Genomic DNA, 16,746 nt, shown 5'->3' on the forward strand with positions numbered 1-16,746 from the left:
TCCGGGAATATCTCAGACCTAACCCAGACCTAACCGGCGTTATCCTTTGAAATAATGATCGAAACCGGGTATGATTGACTGCTTCAGTGTGGTACCACATTACTACGTGATACAAGCCAGAAAAAACCCAGGCTCTGGCCAACAAGTATGCGAAAAAGGCATCATCATGAACCAGATCCAGGAATATCTCAAACCTAACCCCGACCTAACCAGTGCTATCCTTTGAAATAATGATCGAAACCAGGTATAATTGACTGCTTCAGTGTGGTACCACATTACTACGTGATTCAAGCCAGAAAAAACCCAGGATCTGGCCAACAAGTATGCCAAACAGGCATCATCATGAGCCAGATCCGGGAATATCTCAGACCTAACCCAGACCTAACCGTTGTTATCCTTTGAAATATTGATCGAAACCAGGTTTAATTGACTGCTGCAGTGTGGTGCCACATTACTACGTGATACAAGCCAGAAAAAACCCAGGATCTGGCCAACAAGTATGCGAACAAGGCAAAATCATGAGCCAGATGCGGGCATAACCCAGACCCAACACAGGCCTCACCGGTGTTATGGTGTATAATATTGATCGAAATCAGGTTTAATTGACTGCTGCAGTGTGGTGCCACATTTCCACGTGATTCATGCCAGAAAAAACCCAGGATCTGGCCGACAACTATGCGAAAAAGGCATCATCATGAGCCAGATCCGGGAATATCTCAAACCTAACCCAGATCTAACCGGTGTTATCCTTTGAAATAATGATCGAAACCAGGTATAATTGACTGCTTCAGTGTGGTACCACATTACTAGGTGATACAAGCCAGAAAAAACCCAGGATCTGGCCAACATGTATGCGAAAGAGGCAAAATCATGAGCCAGGTGCGGGCATAACCCAAACCTAACACAGACCTCACCGGTGTTATCCTCTAATATATTGACCGAAACCAGGTTTCATTGACTGCTTCAGTATGGTGCCACATTACTACGTGATTCATGCCGGAAAATACCCAGGATCTGACCAACAAGTATGCGAAAAAGGCATCATCATGAGCCAGATCCGGGAATATCTCAAACCTAACCCAGATCTAACCGGAGTTATCCTTTGAAATAATGATCGAAACCAGGTATAATTGACTGCTTCAGTGTGGTACCACATTACTACGTGATACAAGCCAGAAAAAACCCAGGATCTGGCCAACATGTATGCGAAAGAGGCAAAGTCATGAGCCAGGTGCGGGCATAACCCAAACCTAACACAGACCTCACCGGTGTTATCCTGTAATATATTGACCGAAACCAGGTTTCATTGACTGCTCCAGTGTGGTACCACATTACTACGGGATTCAAACAAGAAAAACCCAGGACCTGGCCAACAAATATGCGAAAAAGGCAAAATCATGTGCCAGCTCCGGGCATATCTCAGACCTAACCCAGACCAAACCGGTGTTATCCTTTGAAATAATGATCGAAACCAGGTATAATTGACTGCTTCAGTGTGGTACCACATTACTACGTGATACAAGCCAGAAAAAACCCAGGATCTGGCCAACAAGTATACGAAAAAGGCAAAATCATGAGCCAGATGGCGGCATAACCGAGACCTAACCCAGACCTCACCGGTGTTATCCTCTAAAATATTGATCGAATCCTGTTTAATTGAATGCTTCAGTGTGGTACCACATTACTACCCGATTCAAGCCAGAAAAAACCCAGGATCTGGCCAACAAGTATGTGAAAAAGGCATCATCATGAGCCAGATCCGGGAACATCTCAGACTTAACCCAGACCTAACCGGTGTTATCCTCTAAAATAATCATCGAAACCAGGTTTAATTGACTGCTTCAGAGTGGTGCCACATTACTACGTGATTCATGCCAGAAAATACCCAGGATCTGACCAACAAGTATGCGAAAAAGGCAAAATCATGAGCCAGATGGCGGCATAACCGAGACCTAACACAGACCTCACTAGTGTTATCCTCTAAAGTACTGATCGAATCCTGTTTAATTGAATGCTTCAGTGTGGTACCACGTTACTACCTGATTCAAGCCAGAAAACCCCAGGATCTGGTCAACAAGTATGTGAAAAAGGCATCATCATGAGCCAGATCCGGGAATATCTCAGACCTAACCCAGACCTAACCGGTGTTATCCTTTGAAATAATGATCGAAACCAGGTATAATTGACTGCTTCAGTGTGATACCACATTACTACGTGATACAAGCCAGAAAAAACCCAGGATCTGGCCAACAGGTATACGAAAAAGGCAAAATCATGAGCCAGATGGCGGCATAACCGAGACCTAACACAGACCTCACCGGTGTTATCCTCTAAAATATTGATCGAATCCTGTTTAATTGAATGCTTCAGTGTGGTACCACATTACTACCCGATTCAAGCCAGAAAAAACCCAGGATCTGGCCAACAAGTATGTGAAAAAGGCATCATCATGAGCCAGATCCGGGAATATCTCAGACTTAACCCAGACCTAACCGGTGTTATCCTCTAAAATAATCATCGAAACCAGGTTTAATTGACTGCTTCAGAGTGGTGCCACATTACTACGTGATTCATGCCAGAAAATACCCAGGATCTGACCAACAAGTATGCGAAAAAGGCAAAATCATGAGCCAGATGGCGGCATAACCGAGACCTAACACAGACCTCACCGGTGTTATCCTCTAAAATATTGATCGAATCCTGTTTAATTGAATGCTTCAGTGTGGTACCACATTACTACCCGATTCAAGCTAGAAAAAACCCAGGATCTGGCCAACAAGTATGTGAAAAAGGCATCATCATGAGCCAGATCCGGGAATATCTCAGACTTAACCCAGACCTAACCGGTGTTATCCTCTAAAATAATCATCGAAACCAGGTTTAATTGACTGCTTCAGAGTGGTGCCACTTTACTACGTGATTCATGCCAGAAAATACCCAGGATCTGACCAACAAGTATGCGAAAAGGCAAAATCATGAGCCAGATGGCGGCATAACCGAGACCTAACACAGACCTCACCAGTGTTATCCTCTAAAATATTGATCGAATCCTGTTTAATTGAATGCTTCAGTGTGGTACCACATTACTACCTGATTCAAGCCAGAAAAAAACCAGGATCTGGCCAACAAGTATGTGAAAAAGGCATCATCATGAGCCAGATCCGGGAATATCTCAGACTTAACCCAGATCTAACCGGTGTTATCCTCTAAAATAATCATCGAAACCAGGTTTAATTGACTGCTTCAGAGTGGTGCCACATTACTACGTGATTCATGCCAGAAAATACCCAGGATCTGACCAACAAGTATGCGAAAAAGGCAAAATCATGAGCCAGATGGCGGCATAACCAAGACCTAACACAGACCTCACCAGTGTTATCCTCTAAAATATTGATCGAATCCTGTTTAATTGAATGCTTCAGTGTGGTACCACATTACTACCTGATTCAAGCCAGAAAAACCCAGGATCTGGTCAACAAGTATGTGAAAAAGGCATCATGATGAGCCAGATCCGGGAATATCTCAGGCCTAACCCAGACCAAACCGGTGTTATCCTTTGAAATAATGATCGAAACCAGGTATAATTGACTGCTTCAGTGTGGTACCACATTACTACGTCATACAAGCCAGAAAAAACCCAGGATCTGGCCAACAAGTATGCGAAAAAGGCAAAATCATGAGCCAGATGCGGGCATAACCCAGACCTAACACAGACCTCACCGGTGTTATGATGTAAAATATTGATCGAAATCAGGTTTAATTGACTGCTCCAGTGTGGTACCACATTACTACATGATTCAAGCCAGAAAATACCCAGGACCTGGCCAACAAGTATGCGAAAAAGGCAAAATCATGTGCCAGCTCCGGGAATATCTCAGACCTAACCCAGACCTAACCGGTGTTATCCTTTGAAGTAATGATCGAAACCAGGTTTAATTGACTGCTTCAGTGTGGTACCACATTACTACGTGATACAAGCCAGAAAAAACCCAGGATCGGGCCAACAAGTATGCGAAAAAGGCAAAATCATGAGCCAGATGCGGGCATAACCCAGACCTAACACAGACCTCACCGGAGTTATGGTGTAAAATATTGATCGAAATCAGGTTTAATTGACTGGTCCAGTGTGGTACCACATTACTACATGATTCAAGCCAGAAAAAACCCAGGATCTGGCCAACAAGTATGTGAAAAAGGCAAAATCATGAGCCAGATGCGGGTATAACCCAGACCTAACACAGACCTCGCCAGTGTTGTCCTCTAATGTATTGATCGAAACCAGGTATTATTGACTGCTCCAGTGTGGTACCACATTACTACGCGATTCAAACCAGAAAAACCCAGGACCTGGCCAACAAGTATGCGAAAAAGCCAAAATCATGTGCCAGCTCCGGGAATATCTCAGACCTAACCCAGACCTAACCGGTGTTATCCTTTGAAATAATGATCGAAACCGGGTATGATTGACTGCTTCAGTGTGGTACCACATTACTACGTGATACAAGCCAGAAAAAACCCAGGATCTGGCCAACAAGTATGCGAAAAAGGCATCATCATGAACCAGATCCCGGAATATCTCAGACCTAACCCAGACCTAACCAGTGCTATCCTTTGAAATATTGATCGAAGCCAGGTATAATTGACTGCTTCAGTGTGGTACCACATTACTACGTGATTCAGGCCAGAAAATACCCAGGATCTGGCCAACAAGTATGCGAAACAGGCATCATCATGAGCCAGATCCGGGAATATCTCAGACCTAACCCAGACCTAACCGGTGTTATCCTTTGAAATATTGATCGAAGCCAGGTATAATTGACTGCTTCAGTGTTGGTACCACATTACTACGTGATTCAGGCCAGAAAATACCCAGGATCTGGCCAACAAGTATGCGAAACAGGCATCATCATGAGCCAGATCCGGGAATATCTCAGACCTAACCCAGACCTAACCGGTGTTATCCTTTGAAATATTGATCGAAACCAGGTTTAATTGACTGCTGCAGTGTGGTGCCACATTACTACGTGATACAAGCCAGAAAAAACCCAGGATCTGGCCAACAAGTATGTGAAAAAGGCATCATCATGAGCCAGATCCGGCAATATCTCAGACTTAACCCAGACCTAACCGGTGTTATCCTCTAAAATAATCATCGAAACCAGGTTTAATTGACTGCTTCAGAGTGGTGCCACATTACTACGTGATTCATGCCAGAAAATACCCAGGATCTGACCAACAAGTATGCGAAAAAGGCAAAATCATGTACCAGATGGCGGCATAACCGAGACCTAACACAGTCCTCACCGGTGTTATCCTCTTAAATATTCATCGAAACCAGGTTCAATGGACTGCTTCAGTGTGGTACCACATTACTACCTGATTCAAGCCAGAAAAAACCCAGGATCTGGCCAACAAGTATGTGAAAAAGGCATCACCATGAGCCAGATCCGGGAATATCTCAGACTTAACCCAGACCTAACCGGAGTTATCCTCTAAAATATTCATCGAAACCAGGTTTAATTGACTGCATCAGAGTGGTGCCACTTTACTACGTGATTCATGCCAGAAAATACCCAGGATCTGACCAACAAGTATGCGAAAAAGGCAAAATCATGAGCCAGATGGCGGCATAACCAAGACCTAACACAGACCTCACCAGTGTTATCCTCTAAAATATTGATCGAATCCTGTTTAATTGAATGCTTCAGTGTGGTACCACATTACTACCTGATTCAAGCCAGAAAAACCCAGGATCTGGTCAACAAGTATGTGAAAAAGGCATCATGATGAGCCAGATCCGGGAATATCTCAGACCTAACCCAGACCCAACCGGTGTTATCCTTTGAAATAATGATCGAAACCAGGTATAATTGACTGCTTCAGTGTGGTACCACATTACTACGTCATACAAGCCAGAAAAAACCCAGGATCTGGCCAACAAGTATGCGAAAAAGGCAAAATCATGAGCCTGATGCGGGCATAACCCAGACCTAACACAGACCTCACCGGTGTTATGGTGTAAAATATTGATCGAAATCAGGTTTAATTGACTGCTCCAGTGTGGTACCACATTACTACATGATTCAAGCCAGAAAATACCCAGGACCCGGCCAACAAGTATGCGAAAAAGGCAAAATCATGTGCCAGCTCCGGGAATATCTCAGACCTAACCCAGACCTAACCGGTGTTATCCTTTGAAATAATGATCGAAACCAGGTATAATTGACTGCTCCAGTCTGGTACCACATTACTACGCGATTCAAACAAGAAAAACCCAGGACCTGGCCAACAAATATGCGAAAAAGGCAATGTCATGTGCCAGCTCCGGGCATATCTCAGACCTAACCCAGACCAAACCGGTGTTATCCTTTGAAATAATGATCGAAACCAGGTATAATTGACTGCTTCAGTGTGGTACCACATTACTACGTGATACAAGCCAGAAAAAACCCAGGATCTGGCCAACATGTATGCGAAAAAGGCAAAATCATGAGCCAGGTGCGGGCATAACCCAAACCTAACACAGACCTCACCGGTGTTATCCTCTAATATATTGACCGAAACCAGGTTTCATTGACTGCTCCAGTGTGGTACCACATTACTACGCGATTCAAACAAGAAAAACCCAGGACCTGGCCAACAAATATGCGAAAAAGGCAAAATCATGTGCCAGCTCCGGGCATATCTCAGACCTAACCCAGACCAAACCGGTGTTATCCTTTGAAATAATGATCGAAACCAGGTATAATTGACTGCTTCAGTGTGGTACCACATTACTACGTGATAGAAGCCAGAAAAACCCAGGATCTGGTCAACAAGTATGTGAAAAAGGCATCATGATGAGCCAGATCCGGGAATATCTCAGACCTAACCCAGACCTAACCGGTGTTATCCTCTAAAATAATCATCGAAACCAGGTTTAATTGACTGCTTCAGAGTGGTACCACATTACTACGTGTTTCAGGCCAGAAAAAACCCAGGATCTGGCCAACAAGTATGCGAAACAGGCATCATCATGAGCCAGATCCGGGAATATCTCAGACCTAACCCAGACCTAACCGGTGTTATCCTTTGAAATATTGATCGAAACCAGGTTTAATTGACTGCTGCAGTGTGGTGCCACATTACTACGTGATACAAGCCAGAAAAAACCCAGGATCTGGCCAACAAGTATGCGAAAAAGGCAAAATCATGAGCCAGATGCGGGCATAACCCAGACCTAACACAGGCCTCACCGGTGTTATGGTGTATAATATTGATCGAAATCAGGTTTAATTGACTGCTGCAGTGTGGTGCCACATTTCTACGTGATTCATGCCGGACAAAACCCAGGATCTGGTCGACAACTATGCGATGAAGGCAGAATCGTGAGCGAGATGCGGGTATAACCCAGACCTCACCCAGACCTAACCGGTGTTATCCTCTAAAATAATGAACGAAACCAGATTTAATTGACTGCTTCAGTATGGTGCCACATTACTACGTGAGTCATGCCAGAAAATACCCAGGATCTGACCAACAAGTATGCGAAAAAGGCATCATCATGAGCCAGATCCGGGAATATCTCAAACCTAACCCAGATCTAACCGGTGTTATCCTTTGAAATAATGATCGAAACCAGGTATAATTGACTGCTTCAGTGTGGTACCACATTACTACGTGATACAAGCCAGAAAAAACCCAGGATCTGGCCAACATGTATGCGAAAAAGGCAAAATCATGCGCCAGGTGCGGGCATAACCCAAACCTAACACAGACCTCACCGGTGTTATCCTCTAATATATTGACCGAAACCAGGTTTAATTGACTGCTCCAGTCTGGTACCACATTACTACGCGATTCAAACAAGAAAAACCCAGGACCTGGCCAACAAATATGCGAAAAAGGCAATGTCATGTGCCAGCTCCGGGCATATCTCAGACCTAACCCAGACCAAACCGGTGTTATCCTTTGAAATAATGATCGAAACCAGGTATAATTGACTGCTTCAGTGTGGTACCACATTACTACGTCATACAAGCCAGAAAAAACCCAGGATCTGGCCAACAAGTATGCGAAAAAGGCAAAATCATGAGCCAGATGGCGGCATAACCGAGACCTAACACAGTCCTCACCGGTGTTATCCTCTAAAACATTCATCGAAACCAGGTTCAATTGACTGCTTCAGTGTGGTACCACATTACTACCTGATTCAAGCCAGAAAAAACCCAGGATCTGGCCAACAAGTACGTGAAAAAGGCATCATCATGAGCCAGATCCGGGAATATCTCAGACTTAACCCAGATCTAACCGGTGTTATCCTCTAAAATATTGATCGAATCCTGTTTAATTGAATGCTTCAGTGTGGTACCACATTACTACCTGATTCAAGCCAGAAAAACCCAGGATCTGGTCATCAAGTATGTGAAAAAGGCATCATCATGAGCCAGATCCGGGAATATCTCAGACCTAACCCAGACCTAACCGGTGTTATCCTTTGAAATAATGATCGAAACCAGGTATAATTGACTGCTCCAGTCTGGTACCACATTACTACGCGATTCAAACAAGAAAAACCCAGGACCTGGCCAACAAATATGCGAAAAAGGCAATGTCATGTGCCAGCTCCGGGCATATCTCAGACCTAACCCAGACCAAACCGGTGTTATCCTTTGAAATAATGATCGAAACCAGGTATAATTGACTGCTTCAGTGTGGTACCACATTACTACGTGATACAAGCCAGAAAAAACCAAGGATCTGGCCAACAAGTATACGAAAAAGGCAAAATCATGAGCCAGATGGCGGCATAACCGAGACCTAACACAGACCTCACCAGTGTTATCCCCTAAAATATTGATCGAATCCTGTTTAATTGAATGCTTCAGTGTGGTACCACATTACTACCTGATTCAAGCCAGAAAAACCCAGGATCTGGTCAACAAGTATGTGAAAAAGGCATCATGATGAGCCAGATCCGGGAATATCTCAGACCTAACCCAGACCTAACCGGTGTTATCCTTTGAAATAATGATCGAAACCAGGTATAATTGACTGCTTCAGTGTGGTACCACATTACTACGTCATACAAGCCAGAAAAAACCCAGGATCTGGCCAACAAGTATGCGAAAAAGGCAAAATCATGAGCCAGATGGCGGCATAACCGAGACCTAACACAGTCCTCACCGGTGTTATCCTCTAAAACATTCATCGAAACCAGGTTCAATTGACTGCTTCAGTGTGGTACCACATTACTACCTGATTCAAGCCAGAAAAACCCAGGATCTGGTCAACAAGTATGTGAAAAAGGCATCATGATGAGCCAGATCCGGGAATATCTCAGACCTAACCCAGACCTAACCGGTGTTATCCTTTGAAATAATGATCGAAACCAGGTATAATTGACTGCTTCAGTGTGGTACCACATTACTACGTCATACAAGCCAGAAAAAACCCAGGATCTGGCCAACAAGTATGCGAAAAAGGCAAAATCATGAGCCAGATGGCGGCATAACCGAGACCTAACACAGTCCTCACCGGTGTTATCCTCTAAAACATTCATCGAAACCAGGTTCAATTGACTGCTTCAGTGTGGTACCACATTACTACCTGATTCAAGCCAGAAAAAACCCAGGATCTGGCCAACAAGTACGTGAAAAAGGCATCATCATGAGCCAGATCCGGGAATATCTCAGACTTAACCCAGATCTAACCGGTGTTATCCTCTAAAATATTGATCGAATCCTGTTTAATTGAATGCTTCAGTGTGGTACCACATTACTACCTGATTCAAGCCAGAAAAACCCAGGATCTGGTCAACAAGTATGTGAAAAAGGCATCATGATGAGCCAGATCCGGGAATATCTCAGACCTAACCCAGACCTAACCGGTGTTATCCTTTGAAATAATGATCGAAACCAGGTATAATTGACTGCTCCAGTCTGGTACCACATTACTACGCGATTCAAACAAGAAAAACCCAGGACCTGGCCAACAAATATGCGAAAAAGGCAATGTCATGTGCCAGCTCCGGGCATATCTCAGACCTAACCCAGACCAAGCCGGTGTTATCCTTTGAAATAATGATCGAAACCAGGTATAATTGACTGGTTCAGTGTGGTACCACATTACTACGTGATACAAGCCAGAAAAAACCAAGGATCTGGCCAACAAGTATACGAAAAAGGCAAAATCATGAGCCAGATGGCGGCATAACCGAGACCTAACACAGACCTCACCAGTGTTATCCCCTAAAATATTGATCGAATCCTGTTTAATTGAATGCTTCAGTGTGGTACCACATTACTACCTGATTCAAGCCAGAAAAACCCAGGATCTGGTCAACAAGTATGTGAAAAAGGCATCATGATGAGCCAGATCCGGGAATATCTCAGACCTAACCCAGACCTAACCGGTGTTATCCTTTGAAATAATGATCGAAACCAGGTATAATTGACTGCTTCAGTGTGGTACCACATTACTACGTCATACAAGCCAGAAAAAACCCAGGATCTGGCCAACAAGTATGCGAAAAAGGCAAAATCATGAGCCAGATGGCGGCATAACCGAGACCTAACACAGTCCTCACCGGTGTTATCCTCTAAAACATTCATCGAAACCAGGTTCAATTGACTGCTTCAGTGTGGTACCACATTACTACCTGATTCAAGCCAGAAAAAACCCAGGATCTGGCCAACAAGTACGTGAAAAAGGCATCATCATGAGCCACATCCGGGAATATCTCAGACTTAACCCAGATCTAACCGGTGTTATCCTCCAAAATATTGATCGAATCCAGTTTAATTGAATGCTTCAGTGTGGTACCACATTACTACCTGATTCAAGCCAGAAAAACCCAGGATCTGGTCAACAAGTATGTGAAAAAGGCATCATGATGAGCCAGATCCGGGAATATCTCAGACCTAACCCAGACCTAACCGGTGTTATCCTTTGAAATAATGATCGAAACCAGGTATAATTGACTGCTTCAGTGTGGTACCACATTACTACGTCATACAAGCCAGAAAATACCCAGGATCTGACCAACAAGTATGCGAAAAAGGCATCATCATGAGCCAGATCCGGGAATATCTCAAACCTAACCCAGATCTAACCGGTGTTATCCTTTGAAATAATGATCGAAACCAGGTATAATTGACTGCTTCAGTGTGGTACCACATTACTACGTGATACAAGCCAGAAAAAACCAAGGATCTGGCCAACAAGTATACGAAAAAGGCAAAATCATGAGCCAGATGGCGGCATAACCAAGACCTAACACAGACCTCACCAGTGTTATCCTCTAAAATATTGATCGAATCCTGTTTAATTGAATGCTTCAGTGTGGTACCACATTACTACCTGATTCAAGCCAGAAAAACCCAGGATCTGGTCAATAAGTATGTGAAAAAGGCATCATGATGAGCCAGATCCGGGAATATCTCAGACCTAACCCAGACCTAACCGGTGTTATCCTTTGAAATTATGCTCGAAACCAGGTATAATTGACTGCTTCAGTGTGGTACCACATTACTACGTCATACAAGCCAGAAAAAACCCAGGATCTGGCCAACAAGTATGCGAAAAAGGCAAAATCATGAGCCAGATGGCGGCATAACCGAGACCTAACACAGTCCTCACCGGTGTTATCCTCTAAAACATTCATCGAAACCAGGTTCAATTGACTGCTTCAGTGTGGTACCACATTACTACGTGATACAAGCCAGAAAAAACCAAGGATCTGGCCAACAAGTATACGAAAAAGGCAAAATCATGAGCCAGATGGCGGCATAACCGAGACCTAACACAGACCTCACCAGTGTTATCCCCTAAAATATTGATCGAATCCTGTTTAATTGAATGCTTCAGTGTGGTACCACATTACTACCTGATTCAAGCCAGAAAAACCCAGGATCTGGTCAACAAGTATGTGAAAAAGGCATCATGATGAGCCAGATCCGGGAATATCTCAGACCTAACCCAGACCTAACCGGTGTTATCCTTTGAAATAATGATCGAAACCAGGTATAATTGACTGCTTCAGTGTGGTACCACATTACTACGTCATACAAGCCAGAAAAAACCCAGGATCTGGCCAACAAGTATGCGAAAAAGGCAAAATCATGAGCCAGATGGCGGCATAACCGAGACCTAACACAGTCCTCACCGGTGTTATCCTCTAAAACATTCATCGAAACCAGGTTCAATTGACTGCTTCAGTGTGGTACCACATTACTACCTGATTCAAGCCAGAAAAAACCCAGGATCTGGCCAACAAGTACGTGAAAAAGGCATCATCATGAGCCACATCCGGGAATATCTCAGACTTAACCCAGATCTAACCGGTGTTATCCTCTAAAATATTGATCGAATCCAGTTTAATTGAATGCTTCAGTGTGGTACCACATTACTACCTGATTCAAGCCAGAAAAACCCAGGATCTGGTCAACAAGTATGTGAAAAAGGCATCATGATGAGCCAGATCCGGGAATATCTCAGACCTAACCCAGACCTAACCGGTGTTATCCTTTGAAATAATGATCGAAACCAGGTATAATTGACTGCTTCAGTGTGGTACCACATTACTACGTCATACAAGCCAGAAAATACCCAGGATCTGACCAACAAGTATGCGAAAAAGGCATCATCATGAGCCAGATCCGGGAATATCTCAAACCTAACCCAGATCTAACCGGTGTTATCCTTTGAAATAATGATCGAAACCAGGTATAATTGACTGCTTCAGTGTGGTACCACATTACTACGTGATACAAGCCAGAAAAAACCAAGGATCTGGCCAACAAGTATACGAAAAAGGCAAAATCATGAGCCAGATGGCGGCATAACCAAGACCTAACACAGACCTCACCAGTGTTATCCTCTAAAATATTGATCGAATCCTGTTTAATTGAATGCTTCAGTGTGGTACCACATTACTACCTGATTCAAGCCAGAAAAACCCAGGATCTGGTCAATAAGTATGTGAAAAAGGCATCATGATGAGCCAGATCCGGGAATATCTCAGACCTAACCCAGACCTAACCGGTGTTATCCTTTGAAATTATGCTCGAAACCAGGTATAATTGACTGCTTCAGTGTGGTACCACATTACTACGTCATACAAGCCAGAAAAAACCCAGGATCTGGCCAACAAGTATGCGAAAAAGGCAAAATCATGAGCCAGATGCGGGCATAACCCAGACCTAACACAGACCTCACCGGTGTTATGGTGTAAAATATTGATCGAAATCAGGTTTAATTGACTGCTCCAGTGTGGTACGACATTACTACATGATTCAAGCCAGAAAATACCCAGGACCTGGCCAACAAGTATGCGAAAAAGGGAAAATCATGTGCCAGCTCCGGGAATATCTCAGACCTAACCCAGACCTAACCAGTGCTATCCTTTGAAATAATGATCGAAACCAGGTGTAATTGACTGCTCCAGTGTGGTACCACATTACTACGTGATTCAGGCCAGAAAAAACCCAGGATCTGGCCAACAAGTATGCGAAACAGGCAAAATCATGAGCCAGATGCGGGCATAACCCAGACCTAACACAGGCCTCACCGGTGTTATGGTGTATAATATTGATCGAAATCAGGTTTAATTGACTGCTGCAGTGTGGTGCCACATTTCTACGTGATTCATGCCAGAAAAAACCAAGGATCTGGCCAACAAGTATGCGAAAAAGGCAAAATCATGAGCCAGATGTGGGCATAACCCAGACCTAACACAGGCCTCACCGGTATTATGGTGTATAATATTGATCGAAATCAGGTTTAATTGACTGCTGCAGTGTGGTGCCACATTTCTACGTGATTCATGCCAGAAAAAACCAAGGATCTGGCCAACAAGTATGCGAAAAAGGCAAAATCATGAGCCAGATGTGGGCATAACCCAGACCTAACACAGGCCTCACCGGTGTTATGGTGTATAATATTGATCGAAATCAGGTTTAATTGACTGCTTCAGTATGGTGCCACATTACTACGTGATTCATGCCAGAAAATACCCAGGATCTGACCAACAAGTATGCGAAAAAGGCATCATCATGAGCCAGATCCGGGAATATCTCAGACCTAACCCAGACCTAACCGGTGTTATCCTTTGAAATAATGATCGAAACCAGGTATAATTGACTGTTTCAGTGCGGTACCACATTACTACGTGATACAAGCCAGAAAAAACCCAGGATCTGGCCAACAAGTATGCGAAAAAGGCAAGATAATGAGCCAGCTGCGGGCATAACCCAGACCTAACACAGACCTCACCAGTGTTATCCTCTAAAATATTGATCGAAACCAGGTTTAATTGACTGCTGCAGTGCGGTGCCACATTACTACGCGATTCAAACCAGAAAAACCCAGGACCTGGCCAACAACTATGCGATGAAGGCAGAATCGTGAGCGAGATGCGGGCATAACCCAGACCTCACCCAGACCTAGCCCGTGTTATCCTCTAAAATATTGTTCGAAACCAGGTTTAATTGACTGCTTCAGTGGGGTACCACATTACTACGTGATACAAGCCCGAAAAATCCAGGGTCTGCCCAACAAGTATGTGAAAAAGGCATCATCATGAGCCAGATCCGGGAATATCTCAGGCCTAAGCCAGACCTAACCGGTGTTATCCTTTGAAATAATGATCGAAACCAGGTATAATTGACTTCTTCAGTGTGGTACCACATTACTAAGTGATACAAGCCAGAAAAAACCCATGATCTGGCCAACAAGTATGGGAGAAGGCAAAATCGTGAGCCAGATGCGGCCATTACCCAGACCTAACACAGACCTCACCGGTGTTATCGTCTAAAATATTGATCGAAACCAGGTTTAGTTGACTGCTCCAGTGTGGTGCCACATTCCTACGTGATTCATGGCAGAAAAAACCCAGGATCTGGCCAACTACTATGCGATGAAGGCAGAATCATGAGCGAGATGCGGGCATAACCTAGACCTCACCCAGACCTAACCCGTGTTATCCTATAAAATCTTCAACGAAACCAGGTTTAATTGACTGCTTCAATGTGGTACCACATGACTACGTGATTCAAGCCAGAAAGACCCAGGGTCTGGCCAAAAAGTATGTGAGAAAGGCAAAATCATGAGCCAGATCCGGGCATATCTCAGACCTAACCCAGACCTAACCGGTGGTATCCTTTAAAATATTGATCGAAAACAGGTTTAATTGACTTCTTCAGTGTGGTACCACATTACTACGTGATTCAAGCCAGACAAAACGCAGGCTCTGGCCAACAAGTATGCGAAAAAGGCAAAATTATGAGCCTGATGCCGGCATAACCCACACCTCACACAGACCTCACCGGTGTTATCCTCTAAAATATTGATCGAAACCAGGTTTAATTGACTGCTTCAGTGTGGTACCACATAACTACGTGATTCAAGCCAGAAAAAACCCGGGATCTGGCTAACAAGTATGTGAAAAAGGCATCACCATGAGCCAGACCCCGGCATATCTCAGACATAACCCAGACCTAACCGGTATTATCCTTTAAAGTAATGATCGAAACAACGTATAATTGACTGCTTCAGTGTGGTACCACATTACTACGTGATTCAGGCCAGAAAAAACCCAGGATCTGGCCAACAAGTATGCGAAAAAGGCAAAATTATGAGCCTGATGCCGGCATAACCCACACCTCACACAGACCTCACCGGTGTTATCCTCTAAAATATTGATCGAAACCAGGTATAATTGACTGCTTCAGTGTGGTACCACATAACTACGTGATTCAAGCCAGAAAAAACCCGGGATCTGGCTAACAAGTATGTGAAAAAGGCATCACCATGAGCCAGACCCGGGCATATCTCAGACATAACCCAGACCTAACCGGTATTATCCTTTAAAGTAATGATCGAAACAACGTATAATTGACTGCTTCAGTGTGGTACCACATTACTACATGATTCAGGCCAGAAAAAACCCAGGATCTGGCCAACAAGTATGCGAAAAAGGCAAAATCATGAGCCAGATGCGGGTATAATCCAGACCTAACACAGACCTCACCGATGATATCCTCCAAAATATTGATCGAAACCAGGTTTCATTGACTGCTGCAGTGCGGTGCCACATTACTACGCGATTCAAACCAGAAAAACCCAGGACCTGGCCAACAAGTATGGGAAAAAGGCAAAATCATGAGCCAGATGCGGCCATAACCCAGACCTAACACAGACCTCACCAGTGATATCCTGTAATATATTGATCGCAAGCGGGTTTAATTGACTGCTCCAGTGTGGTGCCACATTACTACGTGATTCACGCCAGAAAATACCCAGGATCTGGCCAACAAGTATGTGAAAAGGGCATCATCATGAGCCAGATCCGGGAATATCTCAGACCTAACTCAGACCTAACCGGTGTTATCCTATGCAATAATGATCGAAACCAGGTATAATTAACTGCTTCAGTGTGGTACCACATTACTACGTGATACAAGCCAGAAAAAACCCAGGATCTGCCCAACAAGTATGGGAAAAAGGCAAAATCATGAGCCAGATGCGGGCATAACCCAGACCTAACACAGACCTCACCAGTGTTATCCTGTAATATATAGATCGCAAGCGGGTTTAATTGACTGCTCCAGTGTGATACCACATTACTAACGATTCAAACCAGAAAAACCCAGGATCTGGCCAACAAGTATATGAAAAAGGCATCATCATGACCCAGATCCGGGAATATCTCAGACCTACCCCAGACCTAACTGGTGTTATCCTTTGAAATAATGATCGAAACCAAGT

This window comes from Colletes latitarsis, chromosome 2 (assembly GCF_051014445.1).
Source record: "Colletes latitarsis isolate SP2378_abdomen chromosome 2, iyColLati1, whole genome shotgun sequence".
Taxonomy (NCBI): domain Eukaryota; kingdom Metazoa; phylum Arthropoda; class Insecta; order Hymenoptera; family Colletidae; genus Colletes; species Colletes latitarsis.